Source organism: Thalassophryne amazonica, chromosome 5 (assembly GCF_902500255.1).
Source record: "Thalassophryne amazonica chromosome 5, fThaAma1.1, whole genome shotgun sequence".
NCBI lineage: Eukaryota > Metazoa > Chordata > Actinopteri > Batrachoidiformes > Batrachoididae > Thalassophryne > Thalassophryne amazonica.
Genome location: NC_047107.1, coordinates 44613400 through 44628748, shown reverse-complemented (window position 1 = coordinate 44628748; position 15349 = coordinate 44613400).

Here is a 15349-nt window from a genome sequence, read left to right as displayed (position 1 = left end):
CGAAGGGCGTGGCCGGGCACGAGTCGTCCCTCTCTCTTCCGGGTCTGAAAGGGTGCCGCCGTCCCCCCACTCCACTGCCAGATAGCTCCGTGTGGCAACAGCTCCCCCTGCTGATGAAGCTATGGACACGAGCAGGGCTAAAGTAAAATCAGAGAATAGACAACGGAGGCTGGCCCGCGGGGAATGCTTTTTCTGTGGCTCGAGTGAGCACATACAGAAGAATTGCCCCAAGCGGTTAAACTACAACACCCGCCCTTAGAGACTGGGCTAAGGGTGGGCCATAACAATCACGAGGGGAAATCCCGAAAATCCGCACGCATCCCAGTGACGATCCTGAGTGGGGATCTCACCCTTTACGCCCCAGCACTGGTGGACACGGGGTCGGAGGGGAATCTGCTGGATAGCAGATGGGCAAGGGAGGTTGGGCTCCCTCTAGTGGCCTTACCGTCACCTTTGTCGGTACGGGCACTAGATGGCACCCTTCTCCCATTAATCACACACCAGACACAGCCAGTGACATTGGTCGTGTCTGGGAATCACAGGGAGGAGATTGTGTTTTTTGTAACACCGTCTACCTCCTGGGTGATTTTGGGTTATCCATGGATGTTAAAGCATAATCCCCGGATTGATTGGCCGTCTGGGGTTGTAACGCAGTGGAGCGAAACATGCCACCGGGAGTGTTTAGGATCCTCGGTTCCACCCGGTGTAATAGCTAAGGAGGAGGTTCAAGTCCCCCCCAATCTCGCGGCAGTGCCAGCTGAGTACCATGATCTTGCTGACGTCTTCAGCAAGGATCTGGCGCTCACGCTGCCCCCGCACCGTCTGTACGATTGTACCATTGATTTGGTACCGGGCGCTGAGTACCCGTCCAGCAGGTTGTACAACCTCTCACGTGCGGAATGCGAATCAATGGAGACCTACATCCGGGACTCCCTAGCTGCCTGGTTGATCCGGAATTCCACATCCCCGATGGGGGCTGGTTTCTTTTTTGTGGGCAAGAAGGACGGCGGACTCCGTCCATGCATTGATTACAGAGGGCTGAATGAGATCACGGTTCGCAACCGATACTCGTTACCTCTGCTGGATTCAGTGTTCACGCCCCTGCATGGAGCCCAAATCTTCACAAAGTTGGATCTTAGAAATGCGTATCACCTGGTTCGGATCCGGAAGGGAGACGAGTGGAAGACGGCATTTAACACCCCCTTAGGTCATTTTGAGTACCTGGTCATGCCGTTCGGCCTCACCAATGCACCCGCGACGTTCCAAGCTTTGGTTAATGACGTCTTGCGGGACTTCCTGCATCGGTTCGTCTTCGTATATCTTGACGATATTCTCATCTTCTCCCTGGATCCTGAGACCCATGTTAAGCATGTACGTCAGCTCCTGCAGCTGTTGTTGGAGAACCGGCTGTTCATGAAGGGTGAGAAGTGTGAATTCCACCGCACTTCTTTGTCCTTCCTGGGGTTCATTATCTCCTCCAACTCCGTCGCCCCTGATCCGGCCAAGGTTGCGGCGGTGAGAGATTGGCCCCAACCAACAAGCCGTAGGAAACTGCAACAGTTCCTCGGTTTTGCAAATTTCTATCAGAGGTTCATTAAGGGCTACAGTCAGGTTGTTAGCCCCTTGACAGCCCTGACCTCCACTAAAGTCCCTTTCACCTGGTTGGATCGGTGCGAAGCCGCGTTTAAGGAGTTAAAACATCGGTTCTCGACTGCACCAGTTCTGGTGCAGCCTGACCCTGATCGCCAGTTTATAGTCGAAGTGGATGCCTCTGACTCAGGGATAGGAGCCATGCTGTCCCAGAGTGGGTAGTCCGATAAGGTTCTCCATCCTTGTGCCTACTATTCCTGCAGGTTGACCCCGGCTGAAAGGAACTATGACGTCGGCAATTGGGAACTTCTGGCAGTGAAAGAGGCTCTTGAGGAGTGGAGACACCTTCGGGAGGGAGCCACGGTCCCCTTCACGGTTTTCACGGACCATCGGAACCTGGAATACATCCGGACCGCTAAGCGTCTGAACCCCGTTGGTCACTGTTCTTCGGTCGGTTTGACTTCCAGATCACGTATCGCCCCGGGACCAAGAACCAACGGTCCAATGCACTGTCCCGGGTGCATGAAGAGGAGGTCAAGCCAGAGCTGTTGGATCCACCGGACACCATCATCCCCGAGTCCACTGTTGTCGCAACCCTCACCTGGGACATGGAGAAGACCGTCCGGGAGGCCCTGACACGACACCCGGACCCCGGAGATGGACCTAAAAACAGGCTATACGTCCCACCAGAGACTAGGGCTGCGGTCTTGGACTTCTGTCACGGTTCCAAACTCTCCTGCCACCCAGGGGTGCGAAGAACCGTGGCAGTGGTCCGGCAGCGCTTCTGGTGGGCGTCACTGGAAACCGACGTCCGGGAGTACGTCCAGGCCTGCACCACCTGCGCCAGGGGCAAGGCTGAACATAGAAAGGCCCAAGGACTCCTCCAGCCGCTGCCAGTGCCTCGTCGCCCCTGGTCCCACATAGGCCTTGACTTCGTCACGGGTCTCCCTGTGTCCCAGGGAATGACAACCATCCTGAAGATAGTGGACCGGTTCTCCAAGGTGGCCCACTTCGTGGCCCTCCCAAAGCTCCCGATGGCCCAGGAGACTGCAGACCTCCTGGTCCACCACTTCGTGCATCTGCATGGTATCCCCACGAACATAGTCTCGGATCGTGGTCCCCAGTTCTCCTTGCAAGTCTGGAGGAGTTTCTGTAGGGAACTGGGGGCCACCGTGAGCCTCTCGTCCGGGTACCACCCTCAGACCAATGGACAGGCAGAGCAGGCGAATCAAGATCTGGAGCAGGCCCTGCGGGGTGTAACTGCCGTGCACCCGACGGCTTGGAGTCAACATCTGGCCAGGATCGAGTACACCCATAATAGTCAGATCTCCTCGGCTACCGGCCTCTCCCCCTTTGAGGCATGTTTGGGGTATCAGCCCCCATTGTTCCCAGCCATAGAGGGAGAGGTCGAGGTCCCCTCGGTCCAGGCCCACCTCAGGAGGTGCTGTCGGGTGTGGCGCACAGCCCGCTCTGCCCTGCTGAAAGCCCGGACGAGGGCGAAGGCAGGCTTCAGGCACCAGAGGGCGCAGTCGCCGCCAGGAACTGGAATTGACAGCTGTCACTCCACACCTTCATCACACCTCACCCATAAAGGCCGGGAGAAGACACCACATCTCTGCCGAGATATCGTCTAAACCATTCAGGTAGACACTCAGCTGTAATTATTGACTCAACTAAGTTAAGTTGTGATGTCTTACACATCTGAGCTGGTAGCTATTGTACCTTTTGAGTTTGCAGCTTCTCCACTGACTGCCGAGTTGGAGGGAGTGGTAAGAGTTGGCGTTCTCCACTCTTCACTCTTACACTTGTTAAGTGGAGTCTGCACGGATAACCGGAGGAAGTAGTGAGATAAGGAGGTGGTGTTTTCTCCCTCCACCAGGAATAATCTGCTGACTGTTTTACTGGGTGTGTGCACACACACCCACTCTTGACTGTTTCTGTTTCCTGCCAGCAGTACCCGATCTGACAGCTGGAGACGGTGACCACCTGGGGACTCAGGACTTGGCGGCTCCGGGGTGTTCCAGATCCGTTGGCGGTGGAAATCGTGTGGGTCCCAACTCTTCTCTGGACGGGCGTCTCCTATCCTCGAGCCTGCCCACAAGACACCAACTTTATAATTGACCGTAGTATTGAATTGTATGTGTATCCGTTGTGCACATTTCACAACATTAAATTGTTACTTCGTATTTCCATTGACCATTCATTTACACCCCCTGTTGTGGGTCCTTGTCATCACACTTTTCACAACAGGATATCTTGGCCAACGTCATGGATCCCGAGGGGTGTCAACCATCAGGTGAACCACCAATGGAAACACAAGGTGCACAGGGGCCAGCAGGAGGCGTATTAGGTGAGCTACAGCAAATCTTAACCGCCTTCACTTCACAACAAGCTCGTTGATATAAGATGGCATTTGACCATGCAGAGCTCTAAAAGTCAGTACTAGAATTTTAAATTGGAGTCTGAAATGGATGGGGAGCCAGTGCAAGGAGGAGAGGATTGGGGTTATATGTGACCTCTTTGATGACCTCGTCAGCAGCCTTGCAGCCACATTCTGAACCATTTGTAAGCGGTCCAAAGAGGACTTGCTAAGGCTAAAAAATAGTGAGTTACAGTAATCCAGACGTGATGACACAAATGCATGAATGATCATCTCCAACTCCGCCCAAGACACAATGCTGCACAGACGGGCAATATTACGCAAATGGAAAAAACAAGACTGTGCCAGGTGGGTAACATACGCGTCAAAATTGAGGGAGTGATCGAACGTAACACCCACGTTCCTCACTGCTGAGCGAACAAAAGGGACCAGAGAACCAAGATTCCCAACCACAGTGGGCACAAACTCATCAGGGGCACAAACAAGGACCTCAGTTTTTTCTATATTTAAAGACAAATAGTTGGCCGCCATCCAGCCACCAATAACCTCAACACAGCTCTGAAGAGCAAATACCCTAGAGACCGTTTGAGGAGTGAATAAAATATACAGCTGGATGTCATCCGCATAACAGTGGTAGGAGACATCTTTAAAACTGCTCAAGACATGACCAAGTGGGAGCAAATATAGCGCAAACAATATAGGTCCCAGAACAGAACCTTGAGGCACACCACAGGATAGCATGGCAGAGGAGGACATAAATTTAACAGTAGCAACAGCGAAAGTCCTGTGTGAAAGATAAGATAAAAACCAGTCCAGAGCAGACCCAGAAATTCCCACCCAAGTCCTTAGCCTCTCAACTAAAACTCCATGATCCACCGTGTCAAAAGCTGCAGAGAGATCTAAAAGGACAAGTACAGAATATTCACCTGCAACTCTGCACATTAAAATATCGTTTGAAACTCTGAGAAGGGCAGTTTCTGTAGAGTGCAAGTGACAGAACCCAGACTGGAATTTATCAAGAATATTATGTTCAGCTAAAACCTCATTAAGCTGTTTGGCCACCACTTTCTCTAAGACTTTGGAAATAAAAGGCAACTTTGAAATTGGTCTAAAATTTTGAAGGAGTGAAGGATCAGCATTAGGCTTTTTTAAAAGAGGGTGAATAATTGCCTTTTTAAAATACTGAGGGACATAGCCGGAAAGCAGTGATCTGTTTATTATCAATAAAACAACCGGGCATGTATGGAAGCACATAAAGACACATTTGGAAGGCAATCAGCCCATCAACAGCAGAGATCTACAAAATCAAGTGATCATTTTTACGTCAGCACTTCAACTCTGTGTATTCACTTTACTGTGTCTTTGGACCGCCTGCTTTGACCTATGCACAGTGAGCACTGTGATGCTCGCAGCTCTCCATTCATTTTCTATGCCTTTTTACTCCAAATACAACCCCTGGCAATAATTATGGAATCACCAGCCTCGGAGGATGTTCATTCAGTTGTTTAATTTTGTAGAAAAAGATCACAGACATGACAAAATTAAACAACTGAATGAACATCCTCCGAGGGCAGTGATTCCATAATTTTTGCCAGGGGTTGTAAGCATTATGGGGAGACTGGCCTATCCCAGCAGTCATTAGGAGAGAGGTAGGGTGCACCCTGGGCAGGCTGTCAGTCCAGTGTAGAGCTGATGCTTATTGACAGACAAACACATTCATTTTCTCACTCAGACCTACAGTCAATTTTGAGTCACCACTTCAACTAACCTGCAAATGTGTGGTAGTGGGAGGAAGCTGGAGCACCCAGAGGGAACCTACGTGAGCACAGGGAGAACATGCAAACTCCACACAGTCAAGTCTCAAGTCATAATGACCACCAATTGTTTGCAAGCTGACTTGAGACTTGACTTGGGACTTGCAGATTGATGACTTGAGAATGACTTGACAGTGACTTCATCCCACCTCTGCTGTTTTGTGCTTGTATGTACGTGTCCAGACCATCTGCTCTGCTTTGGCACAAGGGGCATGCGCTGCTGCATGGAGTGCACCTTTGTACAGAGTTCCGTGCATCAGGCCCTATATATTGAGTAGTCACTCCCATTTCTGTCATTTATATTGAGTTTTTTTTATCCCATGCATAGTGTCCATGAATATTATTGTGGTGTGGAAGAGCTCTCTTTCTCAAAACAAAATTCTCCTTTTGATGGCATACTGTAAATGTGCTCTGGGCCAGAATGTGGAGTGCTGCCCTCCCCTGCTGTGCCAGACTAGGCCAGCAGGGGAGGGTTGGCAGTTGGACTGGACAGAGTTCAAAGCAACTAGTTCAAGTGTGAGTACACCCTAAGTACCTCAAATGAGTCATAAGGCCCTTTAAAGGGGCAATATAATGTAAAATTAGGTTTTAATATACGTTTTACGGTTACATTTGGTCAGGTGTGGGAGCATGCACTGGTGCTGTGCCTTGCTGAATCCATCACACCATTAAACTGCCTGGATTGGTTGTATGCCTAGGTCCGAGCCAGACAACCAATCCAACCCACCTCTTGAATGTAACTATCTATGAGCTGCAGCCAGATAAAATGTGAACATACCCTTGGTCTTTTCCAGGTGTTGGGGTCCTCGACACTGAGGTAATCATCACTCTGGATCATGGCCAGAGAAACATGCCACATGGCCAAAATGTTGCAGCTTACATTCCCTCACCATGGAAGTAAGAGAGTTAGTACGAGTATGGCGAGGGTTTACATTCCCAAAGTGATTATACACACAGAAACTCCACTGCTGTAAACACAATTTAGGCTTGAAAATCCTCATTTAGGCTTATGTGACAGATGTCAAGGAAGTCCATATCTGGATTTGTCTTCACTCTCTTAGACATGCTTACTGAACAGGCCTGCACTCTGTGTAACCCATAAACACAGTCTGAAGTCGACAAATGGATTGATGAGTCCCCTCAAAAGGAGAGGCTACAGCTAATCATTTGCACTTGTGAATTTCTAGTCCTCAGGGACACCTATCCTGCACATTTTTCATCGCTCCCTGCACAACCAAAAGCACTGCACAAGCAATCCAGACCTAACACAAATCAAATGTGTTACACTGTAGAAGTCAAGTAATAATAATATAAAATGATCAAAAAAGGTAAAAAAAAAAGATAGCAATTTATAACTACCCCCCCCCCCCCCCCCCCACACACACACACACACATTTCCACACTCTCAGTGAGCATAAGCAGTAACAAATAAGTATTTCTTTGAATCTGACTTTGAAAATAATCAAATTCAGCTGCCCAAATTCAACTGGCAAAGAGTTACAAAAAAATGTGGTGCACAATAAGCAAACATTCTATCACGCTGTCTTTTTAACCTTTGGACCACATGATAAACCAGTCCCTTAAGATTGCAGAGAAGGCACATATGGCTGCAACATCTCATCCACATAAGTAGGTTTACAATCATTCAGTATTTTATAGGTTAGCCACAGAGCTTTAAATTTTGCCCCCATGTGCACAAATAACCAGTGAAGAGACGCTAACACGGCATAATGTGATCCAATTTCTTCGTTCCAGGCGACATTTGAGCAGCTGCATTCGGATTCATTTGAAGACTTCTAATGCTTTTACAGTAACTGGTAGGCCATAGAAAATTGCATTAATCAATTCTGGATGATACAAAAGCAAGGGAAAAGAAAAACCCTCAACATCAGCCACAGACACAATTGGTACAATCTTTATATGATTTTTACAAATAGCCAAAACTCATCCCTGTCACCACTTTGAAAGATAATCAAACATCACTGAGACTTTTAAGTGTATCATTGGGCTGACTCACACAGCAACCCAGAGAAAATGAAATCACCATATGGGTGCCTCAGCCTCACAGCTCCAACAAAGTATTTTTCTTTCCTGGATATGTGTGTGTGTGTGTGTGTGTGTGTGTGTGTGTGTGTGTGTGTGTGTGTGTGTGTGTGTGTGTGTGTGTGTGTGTGTGTGTGTGTGTGTGTGTGTGTGTGTGTGTGTGTGTGTGTGTGTGTGTGTGCGCGCACATGTAGGACGAATCACTTCAGTATCTGTGGGCTATTTTTGAATACAAGCACTAATATCTGCACATAAGCCACCTGTTGACCTATATAAGCTTGTTGAAAATGTGTAAAATATGACTTCTAGAACCATACAAATTGTCTTGTCATCCAAAGAGGAACTTCACTTGGCTGTATTGTAATCGCCACTGTCTTTTGTCTCCACGTCTGCCACTTAATGACTAGACAATCTTTCATCACCATATTATCAGTGAAGGCAGATGTGCACTTCCGTTTTACATTACTTTTTGGGTACTATTTTATATTTATTTATTTTTGGCACAAATGCAATTGACACAAGGCATCTAGACAGTTACAGTAACTAATTACTGCCGGCTAATTTTCCAACAACACTTCATATTATTAGTTTTATCAATCCCAGAGCATTCTTGCTGTGAGGCAACAGCACTAACCACTAATCCACCATGCCACCCTTATTACAGTACATTGCCAAGGGCATTTGGAAGACTAAATGATCATAATTCAGGAGACTGACACATTTTGTACACACTGTCCACTAGGGTGACTGTTTTGAATAAAGAAGAATAATAACCACAGCCAGTGACAAAAATTCTTGAAATTGTTGGAGCACTTGTGCTTCAAGCAAGACTGCAAAAAAGAATTCTGTTGTTAAAAAGCTACATACTCGTACATAAATTACACAGTTGTGTGTAAAGTTTGGGCACCCCTGATGATTTCCATGATTTTCTTTTATAAATCATTGGTTGTTTGGATCAGCAATTTCACTTAAATATATCATATAGCAGACAAACAGTGACATTTGAGAAGTGAAATGAAGTTGATAGGATTTACAGTGTGCAATAATTGTTTAAACAAAATTAGACAGGTGCATAAATTTGGGAACACCAACAGAAAAAATACATCAATATTTAGTAGATCCTCCTTTTGCATAAATAACAGCCTCTAAATGCTTCCTATTGCTTCCAATGAGACTCTGGATTCTGGTTGAAGGTATTTTGGACCATTCTTCTTTACAAAACATCTCAGGTTTGTTGGTTTCCGAGCATGGACAGCCCGCTTAAACTCACACAACAGATTTTCAATAATATTCAGGTCTGGGGACTGAGATGGCAATTCCAGAACGTAATACTTGTTCCTCTGCATGAATGCCTTCGTAGATTTTGAGCAGTGTTTAGGGTTGTTGGCCTGTTGAAAGATCCAGCAACTTCAACTTTGTCACTGATTCTTGAACATTGTTCTCAAGAATCTGCTGATATTGATTGGAATCCATGAGAGCTTTTCTTCTAATAAAAATCGACCACAAAATGTTTTTTTCAGATTTCAGAGGTTTCTCCCACAATAACTGTTTACCACAGATATGCCACATTTACATATTTCATAGCCAGTATAGCTGGCATTAAGGAGCCAAGAAATGGAAAGGCTTCATTGAGTGTAATGGTATGCTTCAGTGTCTCAAACATGGATGCTCGCAGTAGTCAATGTAATATCTTCCATTGTTTGAGCATACATAAACTTCACAGTTTAGTGTCAATGTCTGTTGTCTGACTATAGTCCAAGTCTGGGTGTCCATGACAACTGCCACCGAAAATTTCATGCCTCTAAGTCCTTTATTTGCTGAGGTATTCTACCTTGAACATGGCTCCAGAAATGACGGTCATAATTTTTGCCTAAAAAACGGCAGACCCCATGCACACTAAATTGGCCATGTCTCAGAAACTACTTGGCCTACAGGCCTCAAACTTCAGATTTGTTGTTCTAAATAGTCTGGGAATAGTTGATTAAAATTTAAAGAAAATCTGAGACAAAGTGTGTGAGGCCCCTCAAATATTCTTTGAATTGACATAGAATGACCCATAAGTGATCCTTCAACTGTTCTGATGGTCTTTGCTGTCAGTGATGCAAAGTGGCTTTCTTTGGTTATTTTTTAATAATAACAATACTTTGTGAACCCAAAATTCACTGCTATATTTCAACCACGTTTATTTTTATTAAATTTCTATATTTAATGCTATATTTCATTCTTTAATTTATCTTGCTTTTCGCATCTCATCATCAGTGTATCTTCTCAGTAATACAACTATGAATCATTCCCCATATTGTCAAAATCTCAGGCACATTTGTTTGTACCTGTACATATGTAAATAAATCTGTAAATATTACATCAGTTGTTTGTCTTGTGTCCAGTTGAAGACAGATGTTTAATCAATTGTATCCAGAACTTATGACTTTCAAATCAAAGACTGATTAATCTCAATCAAAACATGATCAAGTTCCTGCTGTTGTGTGGGCCGCCAGAAGAGGAGGTACTGCTGGCCCACCACCAGAGGGCGCCCTGCCTGAAGTGTGGGCTTCAGGCACGAGAGGGCGCTGCCGCCACGGACACAGCCGGGGGTGACAGCTGTCACTCATTATCTCATGACAGCTGTCACCCATCATCACTTCATCATTCCACTCCATAAAACCGGACGTCATCTCCACCTCGTTGCCGAGATATCATCTACCTGTGAAGGTAACTTTCTCAGCCGTTGTTTTTGTCTTTTCAGACAGTGTTTTCTTCTGTATTGTTTGCAGTCAGTTCTGTGAGTGCTCGCAGCTGGAGGCTGAGTTTGTGATACGTGGAGAGCTGACATCTTCGCTCCCCACGCCAAACTGTTGATAAGTACTCATTACTACTGCATGTGCCAGTTTTCTGGATTAGAGGTGGAGGTGGTATTCCCACCATTGCTGTTACTGGGTGTGCACGCACCCACATCTTACTGTTTTTGCTCCTCACCAGCAGTACCAGATCCGACATTCGGAGATGGTGGCCACCTGGGGACTCGGGCCTTGGCGGCTCCAGTATTCTCCAGGTTCAGTGGCGGAGGAAATCGTGTGGTTCCGGTTCTTCTCAGGACAGACGTCTTCTATCCTCGAGCCTGCCCACACGTCACCTTTGTGGATTGACTGTTTGCATAAATTCTGTAATCCTCTGTGTTTTGGTTGTGCTCTTTCACAACAGTAAAGTGTTCATATTCGACTCTTTCATTGTCCGTTCATTTACGCCCCCTGTTGTGGGTCCGTGTAACTACACTTTCTCAACACCTGCAGTGTGCAGCCCCATTGTGATCCTTGATTGCAGTGGTGGGCACAGTTCCGCTAACCACTAATTATCAAAGATAATGTTTTCATTATCGGATTAGCATTTCAGATAACTTTGAAAACCATCAACAGACCAATTACTTCTGATAAGTTTTGGTCCGATAATTTTTAAACCACTAACATATTTTTGCAGGTATGGGGAACAAAGCTTTACAGTTACAAACATTTATGAAGTCTAAAATCAGTGAAGTACCTACCTGTTAATTTTTTGTAGTAGATGTGCAGTTCTAGAAGAAATGGCTCTATCCTCTGCAAGCAAAGGAGAACTGGTCACATAAAACAGCTTCTTTTTTTTTTTTACCCCATACTGATACATACGCTGGCAATATCACCCAAGTCATCCAGAGGCATACAGTTTTAACTTATGGTTAAATTTTTAACCAAACTAATTTTGGACAAGTTATTTAAATTAATGTCACATCTGAAGTTTTATAAAGTGAAAATATCAGGTATATGTTTTAGTTTTAAAGTAATGCACTAATTTTGAAGGTTTTAGTGTGGGCATGCTGTGTCTAGGTGCATTATGGGTAATGTCAGTACATTCATAACAGAAGAAATGCATTTGAGACGCTCTGATCAGGCTCCACATGGACAACAGCATTAAACCCTTTGTATATTGTGCCTAAAACTCTCCTGAATATATTCTCTGGGTTTATAGACATTGTTATTAGTTTTATGTAAAAATGCAAGAAGCCCAGGTTGCTTCTCCATTATTTTCAAATGGAATCATTGCAATTGATTCCTGTTTGCTCTTTAACATCTTGCTTATGTCACACACTGTCTGTCATCTTTGTTCCAGAGTAATATATATATAATATGTCTGAAATTCAGTTTGCGTTTATTAAATTCCACGCATCTTAAATGTAGCAGATACAGATTATCTGGAATTTTGTTTTGGCAAGTTTTCATGGTCTCTACTGAGTGCTCATGGCAATATTTGCCCTAAGTACTAAGTGTCTGGGCACCAGTAGATGGCAGTGTTCTATTTAATTTGACACCAGTTTTATATATATAATCACAAGATGGCTTTGTTTTGCAAATGCTGTTTTTTTTACAAATAAAAAAATTGGCATATTTTACAAAACCACATTTATATGTAAACACCAACACACATATACATAGAATGAATGAGTGAACCAATCAGTGTTAGTGGAGGTAGTGATGGGTCCAGCAACACTGATGGGTCAGCGCACGCGTCGAGCTCATAGAGCGAAACCCCATGTCGGTGCACGTATCGCTTTGCGAAAGTCACGTGACCAATACAGGAACTATTTCAAACTGACACTGACGCGCCAAAGTGGCCAAACTGTGTTTATAAGGAAGCGTATCTGTTAACGGGATGCATCTGCCAAAAGAATCTCAGATCTTTTCAGGGTATTCATTGTTGTCTAGGTTGTTATGTTGTCTGCCCTGTTTGTCTTGGGGATCTGCACTTGTACTTGTGTATTTATCTAGTGTGAACACTATGTGTATGTATTTGTGTATGTGGTGTATTTATTATGTTTTTAAACGAGCCTCCCGGGGATACAAAATGAATTTCAGTTTTAAACTGACAAATAAAGTATATATCTATCTATCTATATCTATCTATCTATCTTTTGGGGTGTATCATCAAATTCACCAAACGTCATGGAGCAGCAGCAAACAAAAAGGAAAGTTTCCGCCATGTGGGATAATTTTGATGTCATATTGGAAAATAAGGTATGTTTTAATTTCCTTGTTTCATCCAGCTCCTCTCAGAGTTTCCACTTGATCTATCTGAATTTGTATTAATTTCAAAGTAACTCTTAATTTATTATTCATATTATTTTCTGCAGGTTAAATGTCGCATTTGTTCAGTAGAACTTTCCTATCTAAGCAAGAGCACCTCCTCAATGCTGAGACATTATAGGACCAGACATGAGAATGAAGTCCCAGATACACCCAGGATGAACTCAGGTATACAGCCATTCTACAACTTACTCACAGTTAATTTATTGATAATTAATTCCTATTATTTTATTCTTTACCTCATTTTTAACCATCAAGCTTACAGGAAGCAGATGCTGGATGAGGCTCTGCTGAGTTTCATCCTGAAGGACTGCCATGTGGTAACGGTGCTGTTTGTGTTGCAGGACTCTATTTTACTGCTGCAAGGAACATCTCCTCAATGCTGTTATTACAGGCTGCCTGAACATGCAGATGTATTTTTCTTACATTGGAAAAAGTCAGAATATGTTAATTTCAGGAGATAATGGACTTTCTATTTAACATGCCAGAATCATGAGAAAACTTGAAGAGCTGATGGTGGAGTGCAGTGACATTGTTCTCCGACTGGCAATTGCGCCCGATCCGTGCGTGAGGACTTATAGTGGACCTGGACATTGTCTCTGGCTGGCGATCATGCACAACCCCTGCGTGAGGATTTATAGTGGACCTGGACTTGTTCTCTGGCTGGTGATCGCATGTGATCCCTGCATGACGACTTATAGTGTACTTGGACATTGTTCTCCAGCTGGCGATCACGCGCAATCCCTGCGTGAGGACTTATAGTGGACCTAGACACTGTTCTCCAGCTGACGATCACATGTGATCCGTGCGTGAGGATGTCTTTGGTGGAGTGGACTTTACATATTTAATCCTGGAAATCATTCTACACGTGGGTGAATGCCCTGATCAGTTTTTTTTTCTTTTTTTTTTTTTTCCTCGGTGGAGCTGGAAGGCTTTATTTTTATTTTACTTTGAGAGAGTCTGTGGCATTATGGATGTTGATGTGTGCGGAGCAGCCCACTGTTTTAATATGCATGTGGACCTTCCACTGTTTTTCATGCTGTCTGATCACACAGATGTATTTCTTAGATTTTCCACAGTTATATTGATGGCAGCACTTAAAAGCGTGCACAAAGTTGAACCTTGAGCAGACTGTTTTAGCAGGCTGCATTTATGACTAATGGCCGTGCACATGAATTAAGTCTTCTCACAGCGGAGAGCGGCTGCTGCTTTTCCTGTGACTGCATCAAAATGAACAGTTATCACTTAAAAACGAGTCACCAAATCATGTCATCACACTTATGTAAACTTTGCAATTAATCTGCAGTTCCATTCTTAACATGAGCAGCTACATTCCATTCAAGCGTGCTGGGACGTTTTACTCAAAGCTATGTAAACGATATTGGAAACACTCAGAAAAATGAGTACTCATGAGTACTTTGGTTTCTACAGTCTCCGTAGTTGTTTGTTGCAAATGCCGTATACTTTGAGACCGGTCAAGGAAGTGCAAAAGTAATCCCGGTGTATCATCGGATGGTCACTAACATCCTAAACCTAAATTGTTATGATTTAATTGCTACATGTCCTTTAACTTGTAAGCTGATGCTTATATGAAGGCAGGTTCCAGTGGGTGATGCACGTCAACAAGAATACGATGTCCCCAACATTCAGCAGTCAAACTCCACAATCCATTAACCACAAATCATCCAGCATCTACTAACCATCCATGAGATGACAGGGGGGCTATAGGGTAGACCACAATGGTACTGCTGTCAAAAGTTAAAAATTTAAAATTTTTCACACTTACTGCTGTGATAAGATCCAATCAGTTGTTTGTTTATGGTGCATCTGGAAAGTATTCACAGCACTTCACTTTTCCTACATTTTGTTATGTTACAGCCTTATTCCAAAATGGAGTAACTTCATTTTTTTTCCCTCAAAATTATACTCACAGCACCCCATAATGACAACATGAAAAAACATTTTCTTTTTTTTATTTATTAAAAAAAATTACATAAAAAATGTACATAAGTACCCACACCGTTTACTCAACACTTTATTAATGCACCTTTGGCCACATTTTACACCCTCAAGTCTTCTTGAATATGATGCCACAAGCTTGGCGCACCTATTTTTGGCCAGTTTTGCCTATTTCTCTTTGCAGCACCTCTCAAGCTACATCAGGATGGATGGGGAGTGTCAGTGCACAGCCATGTTCAGATCTCTCCAGTGATGTTCAGTTGGATTCAGGTCTGGGCTCTGGCTGAGCCACTCAAGGAGATTCACAGAGTCGTCCTGAAGCCACTTCTTTGATATCTTGGCTGTGTGCTTAGGGTCATTGTCCTGCTGAAAGATGATTTGTCGCCACAGTTTGAGGTCAAGAGCACTCTGGAGCAGGTTTTCATCCAGGATGTCTCTGTACATTGCTGCAT